Genomic DNA, 24,850 nt, shown 5'->3' on the forward strand with positions numbered 1-24,850 from the left:
AGATGACCCCATCCAGATGCTGCATCTCCGGGACAGATTCCGGTCGGCAGCACAAACGGCATGTGAGACTTCTGGTCGACATAATCGTCGGAAGAGCAAGTCCACCGTATAGCAGCGACTGCAGTCGTTTGGCCTAATCACACTTAGACACGTAAGGGTTTGGATCTCTCACTCGCCCGTCGTCGGGACTGACTACAGTGGATTAGCCAACATGAATGCTGGACCAGAAGACAGTGGAAAGCTGTTCTCTTCACTGATGAATGTCGCTTCTGTTTGGATCACTCTGACGGACGTCTGCGTGTTTGGAGACGATGTAATGAACGTTATGCAAACTGTTGTGTGAGACAAGGTAATCGCTGGGATGGACCCGGCATCATGGCATGGGCAGGCACTGCAGCCGAGTACAAAACACCTCTAGTGATCATTGAAGGCAACTGGACGGCTCGAAGATACGTTGATAATATTCTCAGGCCCCATGCGATCCCGTTTCTACGCTACCATCCAGGTGTAACAACGTTGCAACAAGATAACGCTCGTCTACATGCTGCGAGTTTCTACAGGCTGAGAATGTCAGCACATTGCCATGGCCTGCCTTCTCACCCGAACCACCTGAACATGTGTGGAATTATCTTAAGAGGCGCCTTTCGTCGTGAGACTCCAAACCACAAAACAGACGACATCTGATCCAGGCAATGCAAGAAGAGTGGGAGAGGCTTCCACAGTACACACTACTTGATCTAGTGTCCAGTATGAGGCACAGGATTACATCTTGCATGGCTGCAAATGGTGGTTACTCCCCGTACTGACTGACACATGTGTGGAATTGTCTGTCCAGGGGTCAAGTCACAAATTCACTGATGACTGTTTATGTAATGAATTTCTTGCTCTCATTCTGTGGTAAACTTGTAGGAGATATTGATGGACTCATAATGTGAACTACATTAAGATATGTCGAACTTTACATACAATAAACCACAGGTAAACTAATGATGCATTTTCACTGACTCAGAGTAGAGCTCCAAAGCTTCTCTTAAAATGGCACATAACCCAGAATGATAAGGACTAATGTATAAAGTGAGTACACATTATAGCCTTTTATTTCATCCTCAGTGTGTGTTGTGAGAGCCGAGTATCAACCGAACTGGGGGTCACTGGATTCCCGCCCTCTGCCCAGCTGGTATGACGAGGCAAAAGTCGGCATCTTCCTCCACTGGAGCGTGTTCTCCGTCCCGTCCTTCGGCTCAGCGTGGTTCTGGAAGTTCTGGCGAGGTGACGAGTTTATGGTTTTGTGTACAGTAAAGAGTGAGGGAAATGAGAGTTTTGGAACCTTATTCAAACACACACACACACACACACACACACACACACACACACATACAGAGAGAGAGAGAGAGAGAGAGAGAGAGAGAATACTTAAACCTCTACAGACACTCCTTCTTCACGTTAGTCAGCATCGGTTATTACATTAAAAGTAATACGAAGTTTACCCATTGGTCATCCTAAAAGTCAAGCCTCTAAACTTAAGCTGTCAGAAATAAGTCAATCCTTTTGGTGTACGTTAATTTTTCACAATGTCCAAAAACACCTTAGTCATACCTCCACGGACGTACGATCTAAAATCCAGTCCTAAGAAGTCAGCTTGTTATTTTATCCTACCATTCCACAGATGACAAGAACCAGGCGTACGTGAATTTCATGAAGAACAACTATCGGCCTGATTTCATGTACCAAGACTTCGCCCGGGATTTCACTGCTGAGTTTTATGATCCTGAGGAGTGGGCCCGGATTCTGGATGCGTCTGGTGCGCGTTATGTTGTGCTGACCAGTAAACACCACGAAGGGTTTACTCTCTGGCCTTCTGAAGGATCATGGGGCTGGAACGCTATGGATGTTGGGCCGAAGAGGGACCTTGTGGGTGAGTATACGGCCTTTTCTCCTTTTCCGCATTCTTACTTCCTCCCTTCTCTCTTTCGTCCCTCCCCCTCACGGGCTCCCTTCTTCCTCCTTTCCAGATGGATTAGAATGATGGATTTGTCAGGATCATGAAAGGGTTAAGTGACGATAACTATTGCTTCAGGCTAATATGGCTGAATCTCAGTTGGATATAACCTCCTTCATTGTAAATCCTTCATAGGCTCACCACACCATACCTTATTGTAAAGTGATGGTCTCCTACGATCAACAGAATCGTCTGGCATTATCAAGAAAAGAATAAAATTGATAATATCCCTTCATACAAACAGTGATCCCCAACCCTGAATGCATTTGGGGCGTGTTGTGTGGTGCTCACCAGTTAACACCATGAAGACGATATCTTCTGGCCCCCAAGACCATATAATTCTCAACCTACGGGGCAGGCCCACCTTCGGGTGTGTGTGAGCAGTTTCCAAGGGGGGTGCGAGGACTTAGAGGAAAATCAGAGATATGAACAAGTGTGTGTGTGCGCTTGTGTGTGTGTGTGCGTGTGTGTGTGTGTGTGTGTGTGTGTGTGTGTGTGTGTGTGTGTGTGTGTGTGTGTGTAACGAAGAACCAATGATTAATTTTCAATATTCGTATTCTCGCTCTTCCCCATCTTTCAAAGCACATTTTTCTTTGTACCCGTGAAATAGGATTTTCTTTTCTTTTCTGCCTGTCGCCTGGTCAATTTCCCGTATTTTTCTTCTCCTTTTGTTACCTGGTCGTTTCGAGGGAAAGCTAAAGGCCAAAAATAGCTTTATACTGGATAATGGACCGCACGCCAGTTAAAATACAAACTCCTCTCAAATTCCCCTTCCTGATATCTCCTATAAAGAGGGGTAGTGAACTGCAGGAACGGGGCTAGTTCAGTGTGTATTCACCTGGGCTAACGTTCACCTGAATCTGGGGGAACAATGATAACTCAGGAATAACATTTTAGACTCAAATGATGGCAGGGAGAGAAGGGAAGGGGGCGTGGATATGAGGATCAGGGCTAAGAGAGGGTCTATCTCTCTATAGCCCGACGCCCTAATCCAGCAAAGGGTGGCCGCAGACAAAACGCCTCCAAGTCGCTCTGTCTAAGGGAGGGTGCGGACAAAAATAAGCTGAGAATCACTGTTCTAGACCCTACAGGACTCCTTTAGGGAACCGTGTGGATGTCGGGCCGATAAGGGACGTTGTGGGTGAGTGCTCTCTCTCTCTCTCTCTCTCTCTCTCTCTCTCTCCATAACTCATCCACGACAGACACATCACACATTAATCTATCCTTGTAGGACAGATGAGGCATTTACTTTCGTCTGATTCAGGTGACTTGGATTTTACCACTCATCCCCAGACTCACCACATCTAAATAATAGTAACAACTTTATAATGGTCCTCTATTTCAGGTGATCTTGCCATTGCTCTCCATTTCCAAGCTCCACACATCTGCGTCAGGCTGTAACACTCATGACCTGAATCAAATCACTTAATGTCAAGAGTATAATGAAAAAGATGACCTAGGGAGCAAACACTGACTATGATCTCTTGCTTCAGGTGATATTGGCGGCTGCTAACTATTGCCAGACTCACTCTATCTAAAACAGTGAACACCAGTGATCTTCAACATCTGCTATCTTTCGCTAGACTCTCTTATGTAAACAAGTAAGACATATGTAAAAGAGTAAAAACACTTCCTTATGAGGTTCTGTTTCAGGTGATCTCGCGGTTACTGTCCTTTGCTAGATTGCGTATATCGAAGAGTAAGCACTGTATTATGGTGTTCTGTTTTGTGTGTTTTGGCTTTCCCTATCCATTCCCAATCTCTATCCCATTCCCTGTCCCATTCCCAGACACTCTCCTTTATTTACTCTTATGGTTCCTTATTGTCTTCTGTTGAAGGTGATCTTACTGCTGCTCTTCAATACCAAGCTCCACGCATGTAAAAGAGCAAGAACACTTCCTTATTGTCTTCTGTTTCAGGTGAAGTGTAAAAACACTTCCTTATTGTCTTCTGTTTCAAGTGAAGAGTAAAAACTCTTCCTTATTTTCTTCTGTTTCAGGTGAAGAGTAAAAACACTTCCTTTATTGTCTTCTGTTTCAGGTGATCTCGCTGCTGCTGTCAGGTCCCAGGCTCCACACATCCACTTCGGGCTGTACCACTCCCTGTACGAATGGTTCAACCCCTTCTTCCTCCAGGATAAAGACAACAACTTCCACACAAACGATTTCGTGACCAGGAAAACCATGCCGGAGTTGTATGAGCTGGTAGGTTAGGTATACTCACTTTGAATCTTCTCATGGTGGAGACAATTCTTGTATACCAGACGAGTTGATTCAGCTGGGAGTTTGATACTGTTATTACTGTCACCCTTAACCCTCCCCCTAGGAAGCGCAGAGAGCGGCTCTGATAGAATAGGGAAGACCCGAAAGGGGCAGTGGCGGGGCCTCCTACGTCGCCCTTTAGAGGGCGGGGAGCATAGGTTGCCCGTCACTGTAGGGACTTGGCCGTGTTTTTTTTTTTTTTTTTTTTTTTTTTTTTTTTGGAGTGATTGTGTGTGTGTGTGTGTGTGTTAGTGTGTGTGTAGTCTGTTTCTTGGGGAGTTTGCTTGCCTCAGTGCTATGGAGGCACCTCTTAGTACCCGATCTTCGGGTCCCTCACGCATCCCACGACCTCAGCCCCAGCGCTCAGGTTTATCTAGGCCTTCCAGTGCTAAGGGGAGTAAGAGGGAGAGACGCTCCTCCACGTCCAGCTCACAGTCCTCTGCTCCCATAGATCCCTGTCCCTCCCTAGCTACTGCCTTGGCTCCTGCCTCGGGCCCATTGCCTCGTCCTGCCACCTGTGCTTCCCCTTCTACAACTCGACCAGCTAAATCAGCTCGCCACCATGAGCAGATGACCGTGGATGCTGCCCTTCCTGCTGCCTCATTTGCTCCTTCTGATGCTGATCCTGCCCGTACTGATGACGACGGTTTCTCGCTGGTCAGTAGTAAAAGATCTAGACGGCGAGAGCAGGGAAACTACGCCACTCCGGCACCACGCTCTGGGGCTCCTCGCAAGCCTCCTCTTACCGCTCGACCTTCAGTAATGGTGGCGGTGCCCCCTCCACCTCGCTCATCATTCCCGGCCTTTCGTGTTACTCGCCAGGACGGGCACGAAACAAGCTACGATGCAGTCGCAGCTTTGGAACACCGCCTGCCGGAACTGAGGACCACCAACATTATCGGCAAAGACGGGAGCTCCGTCCTAGTCCCGAAAGACGAGGTCTCTTACAACCTTCTCAAGGCAGCAGCCCAGGACGTGGCCAACCCCATCAAGCTCGTGGAGCTCACTCCAGGGCTGAGATCGACCAAGGCTATTGTCATGGGGTATCCCATGAGAATGCCGGTCGATCTCCTTTGCGTCACCCACAGGTGGAAGAAGCCACGCGTTGTCAGAGGCAGCGTACCAGGGAGGAGACTCGCCAGGTCCTCATCACTTTACGAGGTCCTCTACTACCCTCTCTCGATCTTGGGAACTGGGGGACTTACTATCTGCGCCCATATACCCCGGAGCCTCTCCGTTGCTATCGGTGTCAGAGGTATGGACACCACAGAGCCACATGCAACAGGCCTGTCGTTTGCGGGATCTGCAGCGGCCCACACGATACGGAGCGCTGCCTGGCAAGATTCAAGGCCAAGGAGGCAATCACCTCCTGCTGCCCCAACTGCTCTGGCCCACACCATGCGTGGCACCCCAACTGCCCCATCAGAGCTGCACATGTCTTGCAGGGCCGGGAACGCCAGGTAGCCTGGGTTCAGCAGCAGCAAGCCACCAGCTCCACGCCTGCACCTCCAGGGACCTTTGTCTGGGGCCAACAGCGTCAAATAATAGCTGTGCCTTCTCCTCCTCCTCTCGATGCCAGCGCCTTTCCCCCTCTGCAGTCTGCTCCCCTCGTCAGACTGTGGCAGTGGAGGTTCACCACCCACCTCCTACCACACTCCCACCACCGTTCGATGCATCTCTCCCCGTACCACCTCATGCTCCGAGCTCTCCCCAGATTCTCTTCACCATACAGGACCTGCAATTAATTGGGAAAGAGATTGCTCTAAGCTTTGCTCAGTTACTGGAATCGATGCTCGGCAAGAAAGTCGATACTGCTCCCCTCGTGGCTACTATCGACAAAATCGTCGAGGATGTGGTGGAGGCAAAGCGTCAGCTTCGTCCCTCTCCACCTACACGTCAGATGTCGTCTCCGACCTGTCGGCAACACCCCAGCCACCTCATGTCCCTACACGCCGTCGTCGACATCGCGGCCCATCCACCCGCTCGCCTGGACCAACTGCAGCCTCAGCAGTGCCCAAGGCCAGATGCCGCCTCTCGCAGCCCAATTACCACCTCACCAGGGCCACCACAAACCTCAGCAAGGGTAGGGGCAGAATGCCGACCTCGCGGCCCAGCCTCCAACTCTCTGGCACCGACTCCAGCCTCAGCAGTGGTAGAGGCAGATCACCTGCCCGGCAACCTGCCCATCAATCCATCAGGGCCTGTTCCAGCCTCAGTAGCAGTAGAGGCAGAGGGAGAAACTCTCGGACTTCTGCGAGAGACTGCTTACCCTCCACGGTCCCAGACAACGCTGATTGCCTCCGAGTCCTGCAGTGGAACTGCATAGGAGCTTGGAGTAAGCTCCCTCACCTCCAGGAGGTGGCTTTCCGGGAGAATATTCATGTCTTCCTTCTGCAAGAGACACTCCTACCCCACGGCTTCCCTTTTCGGCTCCGAGGATACAATGGCTTCTTCCTCCCTAGGGTCCCTGGTAATTCGCAGGGGTGTGCCATCCTGGTTCGGGATCACATCCCTTGCAAAGAATGTAGCCCTCCTATTCACTGCGGTGAGGGTGTTGAGGTTCAAGGAGTCATCTTGCAGCTCGCCACGACCTCCTTAACCGTCTATAACATTTATAAGAGCCATGCTGGGACTCTAGACATTGGCGAGCTCCTCCATCAGGCTGCAGCTGAGTCCACCTCATTGGGGGGGACTTCAATGCCCACCATCCTGTCCTATACTCACCCCACCCGGCGAATGAGGCTGGGCGACATGTTGCCATTGCCCTCGAGGAAACTGCGGGGGTCTCCTTACTCAATGACTTGTCCAAGTCTACCCATGTCCGTGGTGGGAGGCTTGACCTCTCCCTAGTCTCTGCACCTCTTGCCGATGTGTCTACGTGGTCCTTGCACCCAATCCTCACCAGTGATCATTTCGCTGTGGTGATGGAATTGCCTGCGGCTCCTCTTCCACCCCCACCACCACCTCCGCCTCGCTGGGACTTATGACGTGCACATTGGCCTGAGTATGCACAGACAGTTGACATTGCCTTGGACAAGGCTGTTCCCCCGCATTCCCTAGAGGACCACGCGGAGCAGGTTGCCCGTGCCTTACGTCATGCTGCTGCTGCCTGTATTCCCCTCACCAAGCGCCCCACGGTCTTTCTTAAGGACTTCTGGTTTTATGACGAGCGGGTTCAGGAGCTGAACCATCGGCTAAACTCCGCTCGTAAGGCCCACCGTCGGCGACCTTCCCTCTCCAACTAGGAGATATCTGGCTGCAGTGGTACGACATGTTTCGCAGGAAAAGCGCCGCATCCGGGACGAGGCTTGGATGAGGTGGTGTAGGTCGCTTGATTCACGTTCCACACTTGGGGAGATGTGGGCGAGAATCAAGTTGGTCTCTTCTCCCCGACCAGCTAGGCCACCATCACATCCTGACCCTGCAGGTGAGGCAGATCGCCTTGCTGCCCATTTCGCTGCTCGTACTGCCACAACGAACCTCCCACAGTCTGTCAGTGACCTACAAGCTCGCCTTGCAGGACCCCGCAGGGACGCTGTTAATGCTGCTTGCTCTTGTCCTGATGCTGCAGACCACCCCTTTACTGTGGAAGAGCTAGAGCGAGTGTTGTGCAGCAGAAAGGATACGGCTCCGGGCCCTGATGGCCTTGTATACTCCCTCCTGGCTCGCACAAGCCAGGGAGGGAAGGCGCATGTCCTGGACCTGTTCAATCGCTCATGGCTTGAAAAGCGTCTCCCTGGATTGTGGAAGACAGCCATTATTCACCCCATCCCCAAACCACGAGACCCGACTACCATGAGGCCGATCTCCCTCCTCAGTTGCATTGCCAAGACCGCTGAGAGGCTTGTCCTCTCTCGACTTGTCTGGAGGTTGGGGCCGCTCCATCCCCGGCTATTTGCTTACCTCCCTGGCAGGAGCGCTCAACATTGCCTAGCCTCCTTTCTTGGTGAGCTGAGGAGTGGTCGTGGCATGGCTGTCTTCCTCGATCTTGAGAAGGCATTCGAACTTGCCAACCCAGACGCAGTACTTGTGGCGCTCGCAGCGAAGGGCTTGGGTGGTTGCCTCCTCTCCTGGGTGAGGGACTTCTTCCACGGCCGTGCTGCTTGTGTTCGATTTCAGGGCAGAGTATCCCCTTCCTACTCGCATGTCAATGGCACACCCCAGGGCAGTGTGCTGAGTCCTCTTTTATTTAATGTCTTAGTTGAGGACCTGCTTACAGTCGACTATGGCCAAGGGGTTACTCTGTTCTGCTATGCAGATGACTTGGCACTGGTTTTCTCTAGACGGGACTGCTACACTCAGGCACCAACTGCACTTTCCCGTCTACATGCCAAATGCTGTGAGCTTGGCCTTAAAATCAATTTCCAAAAAACTAAATGTCTGCCTTTTGGTCTCCGCCACCCTGACCGTCCCCTTCTTCTTGGGGGTAATAGCCTTGATGTTGTTCGCTGTCACCAGTACCTGGGTGTATGGTTCGACAGCCGTCTGACATTTGCCACTCATATCCGTTATATACGGGAGCGAGCAGCTACCCGCATTACTGCCCTAAAAGCCCTTTCTCACCACAACCTGGGTGCCTCGTACAGCGTCCTACGGACTTTTTATTCACAAGCTATCCGTTCCATTGTGGATTACGGGGCTCTATGTCTTATCAGAGTGTCTGAGTCACTCCGTCTCTCTTTGGAAGTCCTGCAGAACACTGCTCTGCGTATATTGCTCGGTGCACCTCCTTGGACACGCTTGGTCAACCTTCGGGCTGAGAGCAGTTTTCCCTCTCTGCAGCACCGCATTTGGGCACGAACAACAGCTGTCGTTGCTCAGCTCTGTCGGCATCGGCCCCACCTTCCGGTGTCTGTACTCCTCCAGCGTACTCCTTTCGGCCCCCGAATCCGCACCCTGGACGTGATTGGATTCTGCTTGCTGCGGACATAGTTCGCAAGCTTGACGCCGCTGATGCCATTGGTGGTGGTCCTGACTTGCCCAATCCTGCATATGCCCCTGCTCCTCCTTGGCTCCCACCTGTGATCAAATATGTCGAGCCTAATATAGCAGTTCCCAGGTCCTCTTTTCCTGCTGTTCTTCGCCAGGATGCTCTCAGTCGTGTGGCAGCTTTCTTCACTCCAGATACTGCAGTCTACTATACTGACGGGTCTGTTGGTGATGACGGGTCTGCGGGTGCTGCTTTTGTTTGTGATGAGGGGGTTGAGTCCTGGCGTGTCACCTCCGGTGTTTCAGCCTACCAGACTGAGCTCGTTGCCATTCTCTGCGCCCTTCGCCATGCTGATCAACACCTCCATCGGCGTATTATTATCCATACGGACTCGCTTTCCTCTATACGTGGCCTCCAAAAGCACTGCTACTCTGACAATAAATATCTCCTTACGTCCATCATAGCTGTTGCAACTTCCATCACAGGTCGGGGGGGTGAGGTTCACCTTCACTGGCTTCCTGGGCATGTCGGTATTGCAGGCAATGAGCGTGCTGATGCTGCTGCTCGCCATGCTGGCACGTTACCTGTTACCACATTTCAGCTGCGTCCTAGTTCATCCCTTCTCTTGCGACACGTGGCTGATGCCGTCTGCCGACTTTCGCAGGAGGATCATCAGTTTCAGGTGTGGGAGGGCTCCCGTTCTGCTACGTGGTATGCCAGAGCTACAGAGTACTCACCTGTGTCTGTTCCCCATGGCACACCTAACCACCTACTGGTTCCACTTCGCCGCTTACGCCTGGGGTTCCCGTGCTACAGCCAGGTGACTAACAGCAACCCAGAGCCATGCCCTCACTGCTTTGAGGTCAGTGAGCAGCCCCTGCTCCATTATGTTCTGGACTGTCCTGCAACATCTCGACTTCGGTGTAATATTGGGACGCAGCTTCATGTTGGGGCTGACGACTTTCAACTGGCAGCAGAGCTTATTGCAAGGACACCCACGTCTGCTCTTTTGGGGGTTGTGGCCATGTACCCACCCCCACGCTAGTATATAATCCTAGTTTTATTAACAGAATTTCACTGACGGGCTTTTGTTTTGCCCGTGTCCTCCCTTTTTAGGAGGCGAATCTAAACCAACCAACCAACCCTCCCCTTGTCGGCACAGCTCTAGTGGTTTATTCTACTTACGGCAAGGCAATGTTATTTACTCGAGAATGAGTCGTAGGAACTTGAGTGCTGCTGGGAAGAAATATGACTATACTCTTTTCACCTTAACTTGGCCCAGAGTTTCGTCCATTTGAAGCTTATTCCGTGTAGCTCAGAGGCAAAATAAGACAGTACTACCGCTCCAAATTCTTTCCATCGCACTTCTTCATGACTAGCATAAGTTTCTAGCATTAATCTATTGCCAAAACTCAGAATTCATGATGGGGTGATAGTTTTAGGCCAAGTAAGATTAAAATGAGCATATGTAGGCCTTAATGCAATCTAGGCTTTGAGTATGAAGGTTTCAGGATTACTGGACAGAGGTGTTTTAGAGAACAGATTTAAATTTGGAACTTTGAATCAGAGGCGGGATTTTCAAACATACTCTCAATTTGCTGTCGTAACATGGATTTAGTTTTACAGGAAGAACTAGAGACATGGGAGGTTCTGGATCTAGTTTACGGTGTCCTTCCTGCAGAAAGAATTTATAACCTGCCGCTGTTTTCGTCTCGTCGTTAAGATTTATTTGTGAAGTTCGTTAGAACAAGATATCAAAACCCGAGTTACCACAGGGAATTGATTGTAAGTGCGTTCGTGCATCTCGGTCCTGGTATAGCGTGAGAGAGAGAGAGAGAGAGAGAGAGAGAGAGAGAGAGAGAGAGAGAGAGAGATGTGGACAAAGGAAGACCGCTCAGATAAAGTAGAAGAGTGCATTGACGGTATGTTCGTAGTGAAAAAAAGGATGTAGATGGGATAGTGAATATATATATATATATATATATATATATATATATATATATATATATATATATATATATATATATACCTAGGCTGCTTCCCCCAAGGAAAGGGAGGTAGCCGAGACAGGACGACACACTCCCCATTTACTCATCCATTCAAACACATTCATTCGCATCTTAGCCCCAAAGGGGAGAACTGACAGATCCTCACCGCACCACACTGCACAAGGGTCAACTGTGCAATGCAATCAGCGACATCCGCAGCAGGGCCCGACAGCAGAGCTGGTTTACCCCTGCCACATCATAACAGACTCATCCCCTTACCCGCACCTGACCTGAAATAGCTGATCAGACCAAATGCGGGAGAATATCCCCTCAGGGCTGCGTCATCACTTATTCATTCACAATTTCTCTCCACCCATTTCTGTCACGCACAGCCACTCTTCCTTGCTCAACAGACATCCCTCTCACATCCAGCGCTCTCTTCACACTGTCCATCCATCCTATTCGTGGTCTTCCTCTCAGCCTTACACCTCTCACATCAGATCTAGTTATCTTTTTCACCAATCGCTCATTATCCATTCTCTCCATATGCCCAAACCATCGCAACATCCTCTGCTCAACTCTACCAGCCATCTCCCGAACAACTCCAGTTCTCCTTCGCACTTCATCATTCCGCACTCGATCCATACGCGTCACTCCACACATACTCCTCAGACACCTCTTCTCCATTACATTCAAACTTTTCCTCTCTGCTACACTCATATTCCATGTTTCAGCCTCATACAATACAGTCGGTACCACAACACCCTCATACAGCCTTCTCTTTACATTCATTCTAAGCGAACGACATCTAAACACTTTTTCCATTTCTCCCAGCACCTTTCCTACTTCAATTATTCTAAACTTCACTTCTGCATCTATTCTTCCATCCACAGCAACATGTGACCCGAGATATGTAAAACACTCTACCTCCTCAAGCAACTCGCCATTCAAAACTATATTCATCTCCCTACCATCTACCAACCTCGTACACTTCATCACATTACTCTTATTCTCATTTACTTTCAATTTCCTCCTTTCACACACCCTTCCAAACTCCTCTACCAACTGTCTCAATCTCTCCTCTGAATCAGGCACCAGTGCAGTATCATCTGCAAACAGCAGCTGCTTCAGATTCCACTCTCCACCATCAACATTCACCAGACTCAGACCTCAACCTAAAACTCTTGCATTCACCTCCCTTACAACACCATCCATGTAAATATTAAACAACCAAGGCGACATCACACATCCCTGTCGCAGCCCCACTCTCACAGGAAACCAATCACTCATAGCATTTCTCACTCTTACACACGCTTTACTATTTACATAAAAACTTTTCACCCCTTTTAATAACCTACCATCAAGTCCATACAATCTTAAAACAGTCCACAAAGCCTCCCTATCAATTCTATCATACGCTTTCTCTAAATCCATAAATGCCCAAAACACATCCTTGCCTTTCGCTAAATACTTTTCACACACTTGTCTCACCGCAAACAACTGATCCACGCATCCCCTCCCTCTCCTAAAGCCACACTGCTCATCACCAATCACTCCCTCTGTACCCTCTCTAACTCTCATAATTAACACTCTACCATACACCTTACCTACAACACTCAACAGACTTATACCCCTAAAGCTAGTACATTCATATTTATCACCCTTGCCTTTATACAACGGGACCACACAAGCACTTGCCCAGTCAATTGGCACCATACCTTTCTCAAAGCACACATTCAACAATCTTACTAACCAGTCAACAATAGTCACTCCACCACCCTTCAGGCATTCCACAGCACACCCATCCATACCTGCAGCTTTCCCTGTTTTCATCTCCTTTATATATATATATATATATATATATATATATATATATATATATATATATATATATATATATATATATATATATATATATATATATATATATATATATATATATAACTAATGAATTTGAAGGCGAGAGGAGGCACGGTAGGGTAAGAAGATGGTGAATGGCTATGCTAAATGTGTGTGTAGGAAAGCGAGACGTGAAAACTGATGTGTCTATAGAAGGAACAAAGGAATGACCCGCCTGACGGAGCATACAGTCAAGATTTTGTGCCAACTCTTTACTCAATTTTATAGCCGATAGGAACTGAGTAGCTGAATAAAATGTGTTAGGAGCTCATGACAAGGGTTCTGCATCCCTCCTTTTTTTTTTTTTTTTTTTCCGTAATTTCATAGTGGACAGAGGGAGTATCTAGCTCACCACGTGATGCACACCTCAAAGTACAAAAAGATTATGCCAGATAGTTTTGAGAGGTGGAGCCAAGATTCTGGGGATTTGGATAATGTGAACTGCTTTTTGATCCAGTTTACTGGGCATGTTGATAGTTCTCCTACTTTCTTTCTCTTTCATTGTCTCTGGATAGTTTTTAATCTAATATTTTATACCTGTCTATCCACAGTATCTACGTATCTATCTATCTGTTTATCTATTGCCAGATCCCTTAATCCCATAAGGGGTGGCCACCGACAAATCTCTTCCACCTCGCCCAGTATGGCAGCCCACCCTCCAACTTACACCCTCCCTATCTCATATATCTCTTCACACCATCCATCCATCTCATCCTTGGTCTCCCTTTCCTCCTCTCCCCTCCACCTTACTAGCAGACACTCTTCTAGTCAGTCTCTCATTCTCAATCCTCTCCACGAAATACAAAAGCATTTACGTGGACTATAAAGTCAGAATGAAAATTATGATATCAACAATGAAGTCTTATTATACTCCTTATTATACTCTTGTTCTCTATAGACTATTTTTTTGGCTCAGGGTGGGGGGGAGGGTTCCGAACTAGGAGGGTTAGATGCAGCCTTCATTAACCCCTTCACTACTGGGATGCACTCTGTATAAAATCGTCTTAAAGCAGCAACAGTAAAATTGACGGTGAAGAAGTATGTCAGATCTTTTTTTATTATAACTCATTTGCTAAACAGACACAAACACTCCCTTCTGTAACTCAAAATTTCCATAGATGTCAGCCTCTCTGTTGAAAGTCAAATTCTGTCCGTGTCTGTCTGTCTGTCTGTCTGTCTCTCTTGCGAATCGAAGGGGGTACAGCTGAGGTCGATGCATCACATACCGTCATATCTCCCGGCCAACAACACGAACTGGTCTCTTACGGTTCCTCTCCACTAATCAGCCAGTCACAGCCTAGCTAACTGCAGCCTAAATTTAATCCATAATAAGGAAGCTCATTTAATTTTGGTTCCCATTACTTACACTACTGCTGAATTTTATAGTTGTTTATAAGATTCTTTTTTTAACGATGATTTGATATTATTCCAAAATATGCCTTTTAAAGGATTTTTTTTTTTTTTCGATAAACTATACATGTTGGTTCAAAAATGCAAAAATAATCATTTACTGCCATACGAACATAATTATAGTATCTCTCCAATCCATCCCTCCATCTCCATCCCTCCGTAACAACAACAACAACAACAACAATGATAGTAATAATTATCCATCCATCCACCATCCAATCCTATGTAGCCCCATGAGGAGCGTAGGAGCCCGGGGCTAGGCAAGTTGGTTCAGACATTTAAGGGCGCGTCCACACGTAATTCACCGGGTCGGTCAGGATCACTTGATGGCCGTGATCGTCAGCTTTTACCCTCCCGGAAGGGAGCTGAGAGCTCATATAGTCCGATCTAAGGGCAAGGCTGTGACCTTCACACACGCACACACCCGTCCCCTTGCTCAAGGGGGACAGTAACCACCCACTTCGTCAGTGAAACTTTTCGCAACCTGAGCGAGGCTTGAACTCCCGTCCACCAGTTGGCAAGCGAGAGCGTTACCACTGCACCAGCGAGCGGTGGTTTAGTGGGTAATTAAGATGCTCCAATCGGATTGAGCCGGTGCAGGTTTATATCTAACGTGTGTTAGAACAAGTGCTAGCAACATGTAAGCAACACAATAACGGGCAAGTTGCAAACTTGCTGAGAACAGCAGCGTCCAGACCATGTTGGCAACATCATGATGAAGTCTCAGCTGCCTGGTATGGACACACTTATGCCATCACCTCTGCTGCCAGCAGGTTTGCTGCTGCACTGTAACATGTTTACTTACATCTGTCCAAACACTGTTGCATTCATGTATCCAAACACGTTGCCAGCCGTGTTGTCAACACATGTTTGAGTACAAGCGTGGACGCGCACTAATATAAGAGTGACCAGCCTCACTCATCTCTGAGTGGCATTACATGAGCAATAAACCCTAACCACCCCTTGGATATAAACCTGCACCGGCTCAATCCGATTGGAGCATCTTAATTACCCACTAAACCACCAGGCGCCATAATTTCGTTATATGCTTACCACCCAGCGTAGTAAATGGTTTCCTGGTGTACAGGAAACCATTTTATTTGTCGCTCAGTATAGAGTCACCCATAGGCAGAAGGAAGAGGAAAGAGTGAAGGTAACTAACAATAATAATAATAATAATAATAATAATAATAATAATAATAATAACAAGTAGTAGTAGTAGTAGTGTAGTAGGAGTAGTAGTAGTAGCAATAGTAGTCTAGTAATGGTAGCAGTAGTAGTAGTAGTAGTAATAATAATAATAATAATAATAATAATAATAATAAAAGTTGAAGTAGTAGTAGTAGTAGTAGTAGTAGTAGTAGTTGTAGTTGTAGTAGTAGTTGTAGTAGTAGTAGTAGTAGTAGTAGTAGTAAAAATTTATTATTATTATTATTATTATTATTATTAACAAAACCGAACACCAATCAGGGAATCCAATACCTGCTTCCAAGAGATTGGGTGTGCTAAGCCGACTCCGTTCCTTCTTTACCCCTGCACAATTGCTGACTCTATACAGGGGTTTTATCCGCCCCTGTGTGGAGTACAACTCTCATGTGTGGGGAGGCTCCCCTCATACAGCTCTTCTCAATAGGGTGGAGTCAAAGGCTTTTCGTCTCATTAACTCTCCTCCTCTTACTGACTCCCTTCAACCTCTGTCTCTTCGCTGCACTGTTGCATCTTTATCTCTTTCATATCGCTACTTTAATGGTCACTGCTCCTCTGAACTGTCTGCATGCATTCCTCCACCTCTACGACGGGCGCGTAGCACCCGTCTAGCAGCAAACTCTCATCCGTTTTCTGTCCAACTCTCTAATGCAAGAGTTAACCGTTACTCCCAGTCCTTCATTTATGCAACAGGTCAGCTCTGGAACTGTCTCCCTCTGTCTGTATTTCCTGCTGCCTATGATCTCCAGTCTTTCAAACGCAGTATGTTCAGGCATCTCGAAATGAATGGATCTTGAATTTGGCTCCATCTTGTATTTTGTTTTTCTCTTGGAGGGAACTGTTATTGCGGGCTCATGGCCTTTGGTTCCTTCATCCTCGCATAAAAAGGAAAAAAAAGTCAGTCCAGCTGCCGAGCATCTGACACAGTCCTTGACCTGTTGTTCTGAAATCGACTAACCTGTCTTCCTGTCTAACTGTCCGTCCATTCGCCAAGTCTGGTTTCAGTCGACTCAGCTAAGTTAATAGAAATGAACAAGTGCTCGTGGGCCCTTCGGACCCCTCGCACTTGTTCCTGCGGAGGGCTCTCGCGCTGCTATAATATATTTTACTGTAGGTATAGCTATGGACAAAAAATTCTACGGAGATTCTATGCCGGGCTTCGGGAGCGGCGTTTTTTGGACAAAATGTGATCGCTCATTAAATACAGTAAAAGTTTTTCAATCGTGATGGGACCAATTTTTTTCACATCAGCGAATTTTTTGCGATTTTTATGCCAATTTTGGTGCAATTTGAATGTGTAGTTTTGGCTGCCCAAAACACACACACACACACACACACACACACACACACACACACACACACACACACACACACACACACACACACACACACACACGGCTAGTGCTATAGAATATTAGATATCTAGCAGTTCCCTGTGACGCTGCCCTCCGAGTGAGTTTCTCAGTGCAGAATCTCTCCATCCTTGCCTTACCCCAAACCCTTCCACCAGGTTTGATCAAAGTAAGATTGAAAACCATGTCATGTGACCCCGACCTTTGAACTATTCCTCTCAATACCCACTGACTGACCCTTAGCCCTTCCTCTAAGTTTGGTCCTAATAAAAAAATTGGCTTGGTTATTAGTGCCTACTCCTGAACACTGCCACTAAGTTTGGTCTAATTCATTTTTTTTTTTTGACTCCGCCCATAAGCTTGGCCTTGAACCAAAATAAATAAATAAATAAATAAAATCCCATTGGCCGACCCCCAGCAATCAAGACTTTTGTACAACCTACTATTTTGTTCACACAGGTACACTTGGTTCACACACGACGTTGCTCCTTGACCATGACTTGACCGACTCATCTCAATACTGAGTCGCTGTATTTATTGCCTTACCTTCAGCTTTTCCATCAAGTTTGTTTTTTAAACTGAATCGGAACTGTTTAGGTTGACCTTGCTATGCCATCTTTATCTTCATTGTTTTTAAAAAAGCTATGCGTTTTTCTTTTGGCTGACCCACAACATTTCCACTAAGGTTGGTTAAAAGTGGATGAAAACACACACACACACACACACACACACACACACACACACACACACACACACACACACACACACACACGTGCGCGCGTGCGCGCGTGCACACGTTACGTAAATAATATCCTGTGTTTCCAGTACTGTACTTGTGGGTGTAGTAATATAATGTGTGCCACAGGTAAACACTTACCGTCCCGAGGTGGTGTGGTCTGACGGGGATGGCAAGGCACAAGATTGGTACTGGAACTCCACCGTGTTCCTGGCGTGGCTGTTCAACGAGTCCCCCCGTCAAGGACACAGTGGTGGTCAATGACAGGTGGGGCCTTGGCATAAACTGTCATCATGGGTCCTTCTACACCTGTAAGGATCGCTATAATCCAGGTGAGAATGATATCTGGGTGAATAAAAGGTAGTCATAGGCCCTTCTGCATCTGTACAACCACTGTAATACTGATGAGAATGATAGGTGCTGGTCAGTAGTACGTGTGATCAATAATAGGCAACCAAAGCATATAGTGAAGGAGCAAATGATAGGTGATGGTCAGTGGTAGTTGGGAGCTGGCATAACACGCCGGTACACCTGTATGGACCTTTATAATCTGGGTGAGAAACTGATGAGAGTCCGTTATAGAGGTTAGTGAAAGGTGGGGGTACTATAATCCAGGTGAGAATGACATGTTGGACAATGGCAGGGTGGGTGTAGTGTCACTGGTCACACCTGTTAAGATCGCTGTACTCCAAGTGAGAATGGAAGGTTATACGTGTTGACCAATTCTAAATCATTGGGCACCATTCACCTGCTCAAACGATTATATTATTGTTTTTAATGGGTGGTTCTGGTCGGGTTCTTACTGTTCTTAAAAAATGGACTTGTATGCTGACTCTCTGCCAAGGTAATGTCTTTCGACTTATCTGTCAAATGGTTTTATTTCCCTCAGGCTAGAAGCTTACTTACATTCAATCAGTCCTCAACAAGGGTGACCAGTCCCGATCCCCTATCTCCCAAATGAATTAGTCTCTTGAGTTTTAACACATTTCCTCTCATATCTTTTTTTTTTTTTTTTTTTTTTTATGACAATCAGTATTAGTTCCTCCCGAGACGCTTCAGTGGAGATCTTACATTCCTTTCAGATTCCTGATCACCAAATTTTCAGAATGTCAGTTAGACCTTTACTATTGCTCCCGTCATTTCGAAGGCCCTCAAGAGTGGCTGTCACAACTGTTTAATTGTCAGACTACCCCCCGACGCTTTATGTTCGTCTGTCTGTGCTTACGAGTTATGTTTCATTTCTAGTCATTTCATAGCTGTTCTAGATGGTCACTCTTCTTCTAAATCTATTGCTTGTGTTCCTCAGGGTTCTGTTCTATTACTAGTTCACTTCCTCGTGTTCAGCAATGACTACATAACTGTACGTCTGGTGGCTAGCCCTGCCCACTCATAGGCTGACGAATCCATCCTTCGCTTGTGTATTTGCTTCAATCCACATCATGTTTACTGCGGGACCAGACCTTGTCTTAAGAGGGAGAGTGATAGCCAGAATTCATACTGCCTTATGGTGGCCAGGTACAGTCGCCCCAAAAAGTATCGGCCTCTTAACCGCACGCATCATTCTGAAACATGGACGTGGCATTGTGGTATCTGGGGCAAGTTGCAATTGTAAGTGTAGCTATTTTTCTTGGTAAGTATTAAGACTTTAGAACTCATAAAACTTCACATATTGGGTGTTGTACTTTTTGAGGTACTGTACTAGGTTAATAGAATATGTGTCTGCAACATTCACTCATTTCCAGATCCATCGAACCAAGGGGATGCGATACTTTTTTGACTAACTGTACATACCAGGAAGGAAAGTCTGTACTGTAGTAAGGACAACACCAGTGCAAGCGGAAGTGTTGTATTGGTTGCATCTTATGTGTTAGGGTTTATCTATGTATCTGTTTCCAGACACTTTAATCCTGTAAGGGGTGGCCACACACAAGTTACCTCCACGTTTCCTTGTCCTCTGCAGTTTCGATGCTCTCCCTCCAACTCATCCCTCCCCCACTCTCATGTATTTCTCCTCTGCATCCTTTCATCTCATCATTGGTCTCCCCCTCACCCTCTCCTCCTTCACGTCACTTAAACACACTTATCTAGTCAGCAAACCATTCTCTATCCTCTCCAAATCCCAAACCATCTCAGCGTATTTCTCTAAACACTTTCCGTCACATCCACATCACCAGCAAAAAGCTCCTTTACTTCCTCATTTGTTTATCTGTCTCTCCATTTAACTCCACATGCTCCTCTCAGATAATTCATTTCCACTGTTCTCATTCTTGACTTGTGTCCTTCCAACAGGGGCCAAACTTCACTTCCGTACGTTTGAGTGAGGATCATAATACTGTCATGCAGCGAATTTTTTACTTCCATGCTCGCTTCTTTATTCCTTATCACTGCTTTCAGTAAACCAGCAACCTTTGTATCCTTCTGTACCCATCCAAACACTTCATCACCTAAACTTCCATCCTTACTCATCACACTACCAATCCTTAAGTACTTGACTGTACTCCCATTCTCCACTGCCTCATCATCCAGCCTCACTGTGTATGCCATGACTCATTTCTCTCAAAGACCTTCATTTTACTCTTATCTACATTCACTTTTAGACATCGTTTTCTACATACACCTCCACACTCATTCACCAAACCCTGCAGCTCACATGCATCTTCACTTAACAATACAATATCATTAGCCAACAACAGTACAGGAAGTTTCCACACCCTACCTTCACTCATTAGAGACATATCAAATCCACTGCCCTACCTAGTATCTCTTTATAACTCCATCCATATACAAACTGAACAAGCACAGAGACATTACACACTCCTACTTCATTCCAACGCTCACATCAAAGAAATGACTTAGTTCACTATCCACACGCACTGCAGCCATAGCGCCCTCATGCATATTCTTCACAGCATTCAATAACTTTCCATTTACTCCATTTATTTTTAATGCCTTCTACCTTCCCAGTCTATCCACTCTGTCATGTCCTTTTTCCAGATACATGAAGGCAGCATAAAACTTCCTTCCCTTCTACAGATACTTTTGCACCAAACATCTTAGAACGAATATCTGATCCACGTAGCCTCTTCCCTTGCTAGAACCCCGTTATTCTCGTCTAACAAATTCCTCTGTTATTACCCTAACACTCTTAATAAGCATCCTACCATATATTTTTCCCATTACACAGAGAAGATGAAATACTCCTCTGCCACACACTTGCCTTCCCCATCTTCCTGTGTACAAGGAAAAAATTATACCTGTCTTCCAATCCTCCAGGACCTTACCATCCTCCCAGTCCCATCTACACATCTTCCATATCCATTTTGTCCCCATCTCTTCCCCATATTACATTTCACTACACTCTCCATCAATTCCTGGGGCTTTCTCCACTTTGACTTTCTTCCTTGCTTCTGATACGTCTGTTCTACTGATCTCATCCTCCCTATTCGTCCTCTTTCCCCAGTCATTCCCCAAGCACTTATTCTAGCGTAACCGACAGCTTTAGTCTATGAGATGACACTACCAACTCCCGCAGTAGATCTCACGTAAACTATTGTACTTAACGCTTAACGATGATAGGCATCAGAAATAAAACTCAGTTGTGGGAATCAGTTTCTACCATGGGCAGATATGAACCAAGATTTTGAGTACCGCTGATCAGGGGTGGGAAGAAAATAACCACTGAGCCACTGTTTCTAATGATGTGTGTGTGTGTGTGTGTGTGTGTGTGTGTGTGTGTGTGTGTGTGTGTGTGTGTGTGTGTGTGTGTGTGTGTGTGTGTGTGTGTGTGTGTGTGTGTGTTGCAGGAGTGTTGCAGCCTCATAAGTGGGAGAACTGCATGACGTTGGACAAAAAGGCATGGGTGTTTCGACGCAACGCCCCGGCCACCGACTACCTCACCATCCACGAACTCCTGGCACAGCTGGCCTCTACCATCAGTTGTGGAGGTAGGCATTGTAAGACTTATATTACACATACTCCTCTGTTATGTTACTCTACACTGAAGGACAAGACAAAAGATATTCTCTCTTCCAGGAAACCTTCAGTCGCGCTGGGTGGTGACCTTATAACAAATCCCTGTGGCAGAGAGCAGATAATATTGTCCCTTTATTCCCTGTGAGTTTAACTGGCGAAGAGGGACAGGCTGATACAAATTAGGGAGATCTGGAACGTTTGGAATCAGGGTCTTGTCTCCCAAGTGCGCCGAACGAAAAGAAATGACTATAAAGCTGTGTGGAATATGAGAGATGTAAATAATAAAAGAGAATGGGTATAATCAATGTCTTTAAGAACGTAAACAATGGTGTGATGAAGCCATCTGTGACGAAGATAAATGAGAAGGTTTAAAAAATGAAGTTTAAAATGTGTATCGTTTGAGCTGAACACGCATGGGCAGAGTAAAAGGAAAGTTGCTTAGTTGATGAACAATGAAAGCAGAGGAATGGATGTCATGTTAGAGATTAAGATGGTAAAAATGGCACTAGTCATTGTAAACGCACCTTACGATGATAGGCATGAGGAAGAGATGGATGGTTCAGGGATTAACTAGATGGAACGATAAGGCAGATACCCAGGAGTTATAGAGGGGTTTTGGCGGGAGATGTGGATGGGTAATTAACAAAGGCCTTGAATATGATGTAAATGGGTCGTTTTAAATGACAAGACAGAACTACAATGGAAAATACTGTACGTGGTTTATGTGGTGCTTTAGTAATTCATTTTTCACACACACACACACACACACACACACACACACACACACACACACACACACACACACACACACACACACACGAGATAGATGGAAATTGGGACAGACTATTGAGAGTTGCTTGATTGATGGGGGTCTTGTAGAGGGAAAGATGCATGGGTGTGTTGCAGATACCAGGGCGGTGAGAGGCTGATGCAAAGGCTGAAATGACCCTATGAATGTGGTATGCAAAGTTAAATATGAGGGGAATGTAACGCTGTATATAAAGCGAGAGAGTAGAATCCACACTGAAGGACTGAAGGCGGAGAAACTGAACAACAAGAGAATGGAAGAAGAATGTGAATTGAAGGTAGTAGTGGATTTGGAAAGCTTGTGGAGTGCTTGTGGTGAGTGTATAGTTATGATTGCTAAAGACGTGTGTGGTGTGGCTACGAGAACAGCTAGTAAGAAGGGTATTGCCTGGTAGGATATGGAGGGTGAGGATGAATTGGAAGGGGACAAAATGAAAGATCCTAGGGCAGGTGCAGGATAGGGGTTCTAATGAAAGGAAGAAGGGAATATATTGAGAGTAAGAAACATGTGGAGTGAGGGAGTGCTGTGCAAAGTGTTAGATGTAAATTGCCTTGACCGTGTGAAGAGAAGGGAAAATGAGAGAGTGACTAGAGGAGTGTTTGTGAGCGAAGTGGAGCGGGAGAGGAGAAGGACGCCGAGGATGAGGTGGAGGGATGGGTGGAGGGGTATATGATTGGTGTGAATCGGAATGAGAGCAGACTGACGACGGGAGACAGAGTGACATGAAGGCAATTTGTGGCTACCCTCTACGGGATTAAGATGTTTGGCGAGAGAGAGAGAGAGAGAGAGAGAGAGAGAGAGAGAGAGAGAGAGAGAGAGAGAGAGAGAGAGAGAGATTGAAGGAACAAAGATACTGATAAAGACAAAAATAAAGGAGCTACATAATGGTCGAGGAAGACAAGCAAATGTTAATTACACTGAAAATAGGCGACCACATTCGAAATAGGTGAGGTAATGAACGAGTGGAAAAAACAGAAAATGTGGCTGAAAGAGAATCACAGACTGCTAACAAATGAAACTGTGAGAAGAACATATACGAAGACAAATGAATGGGAACAGCAAAAGCAGAGCAGCAGTACACATGATTGACTTGGGGGTTCGTGGAGAAGGAATGTAGTGTCTGGGAACGTGCCACTAACAGGAATGAATGATACTGTGGTGGGAAGAAAGATGTTGAGCTGTGTGCAGAGATGATTAAATGTAGTGGAGAGAGTCACAGTGGGATTGAGTGGTTGTTGGAACTATGTCAGAAAGCTTGCAGGAGTGGGGCTGTGTTGTGCTGTACGTGTGGAGTGGAAGATGGAGGTCACTGCCTTTGTGCGAGGAAAAAGGTGATCGAAATGAGTGCAAAAATTAACGTGGTATAATTCTACTGAGCGTTGTGGGAAAGGTACATGGAAGGACGAAATTATAGGCAAGGTAAGGAAGGTAATGTGAGTGATAGAGGTGCGGATTTAAGAGTCGTAGAGGATGACTGGGGACGAATTATGAAAGCTTTTATGAGTGCAATGTATGGATGGAAAACACCTGAATGATGCACTTTTTACGACGGTAGTGAAGCACGTTTAAGAATAGGTGGATATCTAAGTGAATGGTTCATTATCAGTGTTGGAGTGAGACAGGGGTGTGTGACGTTCCCATGACTGTTCTGTATGTACTGTAGTGATGAGATTATGAGAGGCTAAAATTCGAGTTTGAACAGAGGGATGGGTATGGTGAGTATGGTGAAGGGTGGAGTGTCTCAAACCTGATGTGTGCAGATGATGCAGTATTGTTTACTAGACTCCTTTTACTCTAACTTGGCCTAAAATTGTCTTCCCTCCATCTTGAATGCTGGCTCATACTAACGGATTAACACTAGAATTTAGAGCTAGTCAGGAAGAAGCGCTAGGGAAAGGATGTAGACCTGTAGCAGTTTGTTTATATGTCACTGAGTATACATAAAGGAATCTACAGAAAGACGAAAATCTGGACCAATATAAGGTGAATAGGGTATACCAGTGAGTAGGAGTTTTACAGACTGGTGCAGAGTTTTGTGGTTGTCTGTGAGTGTCGTGTTTTGAGAGTGATTGATAAGAGCAAATTGATGGTTGAAAAAGTGACGCTCAGTGTGACGTGTTGGCGAATTAAGAAAAAAAAAATGAATTGGATGAGGCAAATGTGGAAAGAAAAGGGAAAGTAGAGTGGCTTGGGGGAGGAGGGCGTCTGGTGTGATACAGATCTTGATGCTAAACAGAGGTCTGAGTGTGGCGGCTGCAAGAGGACTGCCTGGAGATGTAGTAGAGTCCA

General features: G+C 46.4%; 1 pseudogene; it reads left to right on the forward strand.

Annotated features, from left to right (window-relative positions):
• Nucleotides 1-375: 375 nt before the first annotated feature.
• The window catches only part of LOC145394430 (alpha-L-fucosidase-like), a 44,620-nt pseudogene continuing 20,145 nt past the window's right edge, over nucleotides 376-24,850 (forward strand).

This window comes from Coenobita brevimanus, chromosome 27 (genome assembly GCF_032717465.1).
Source record: "Coenobita brevimanus isolate Jiangsu-jjx chromosome 27, ASM3271746v2, whole genome shotgun sequence".
NCBI lineage: Eukaryota > Metazoa > Arthropoda > Malacostraca > Decapoda > Coenobitidae > Coenobita > Coenobita brevimanus.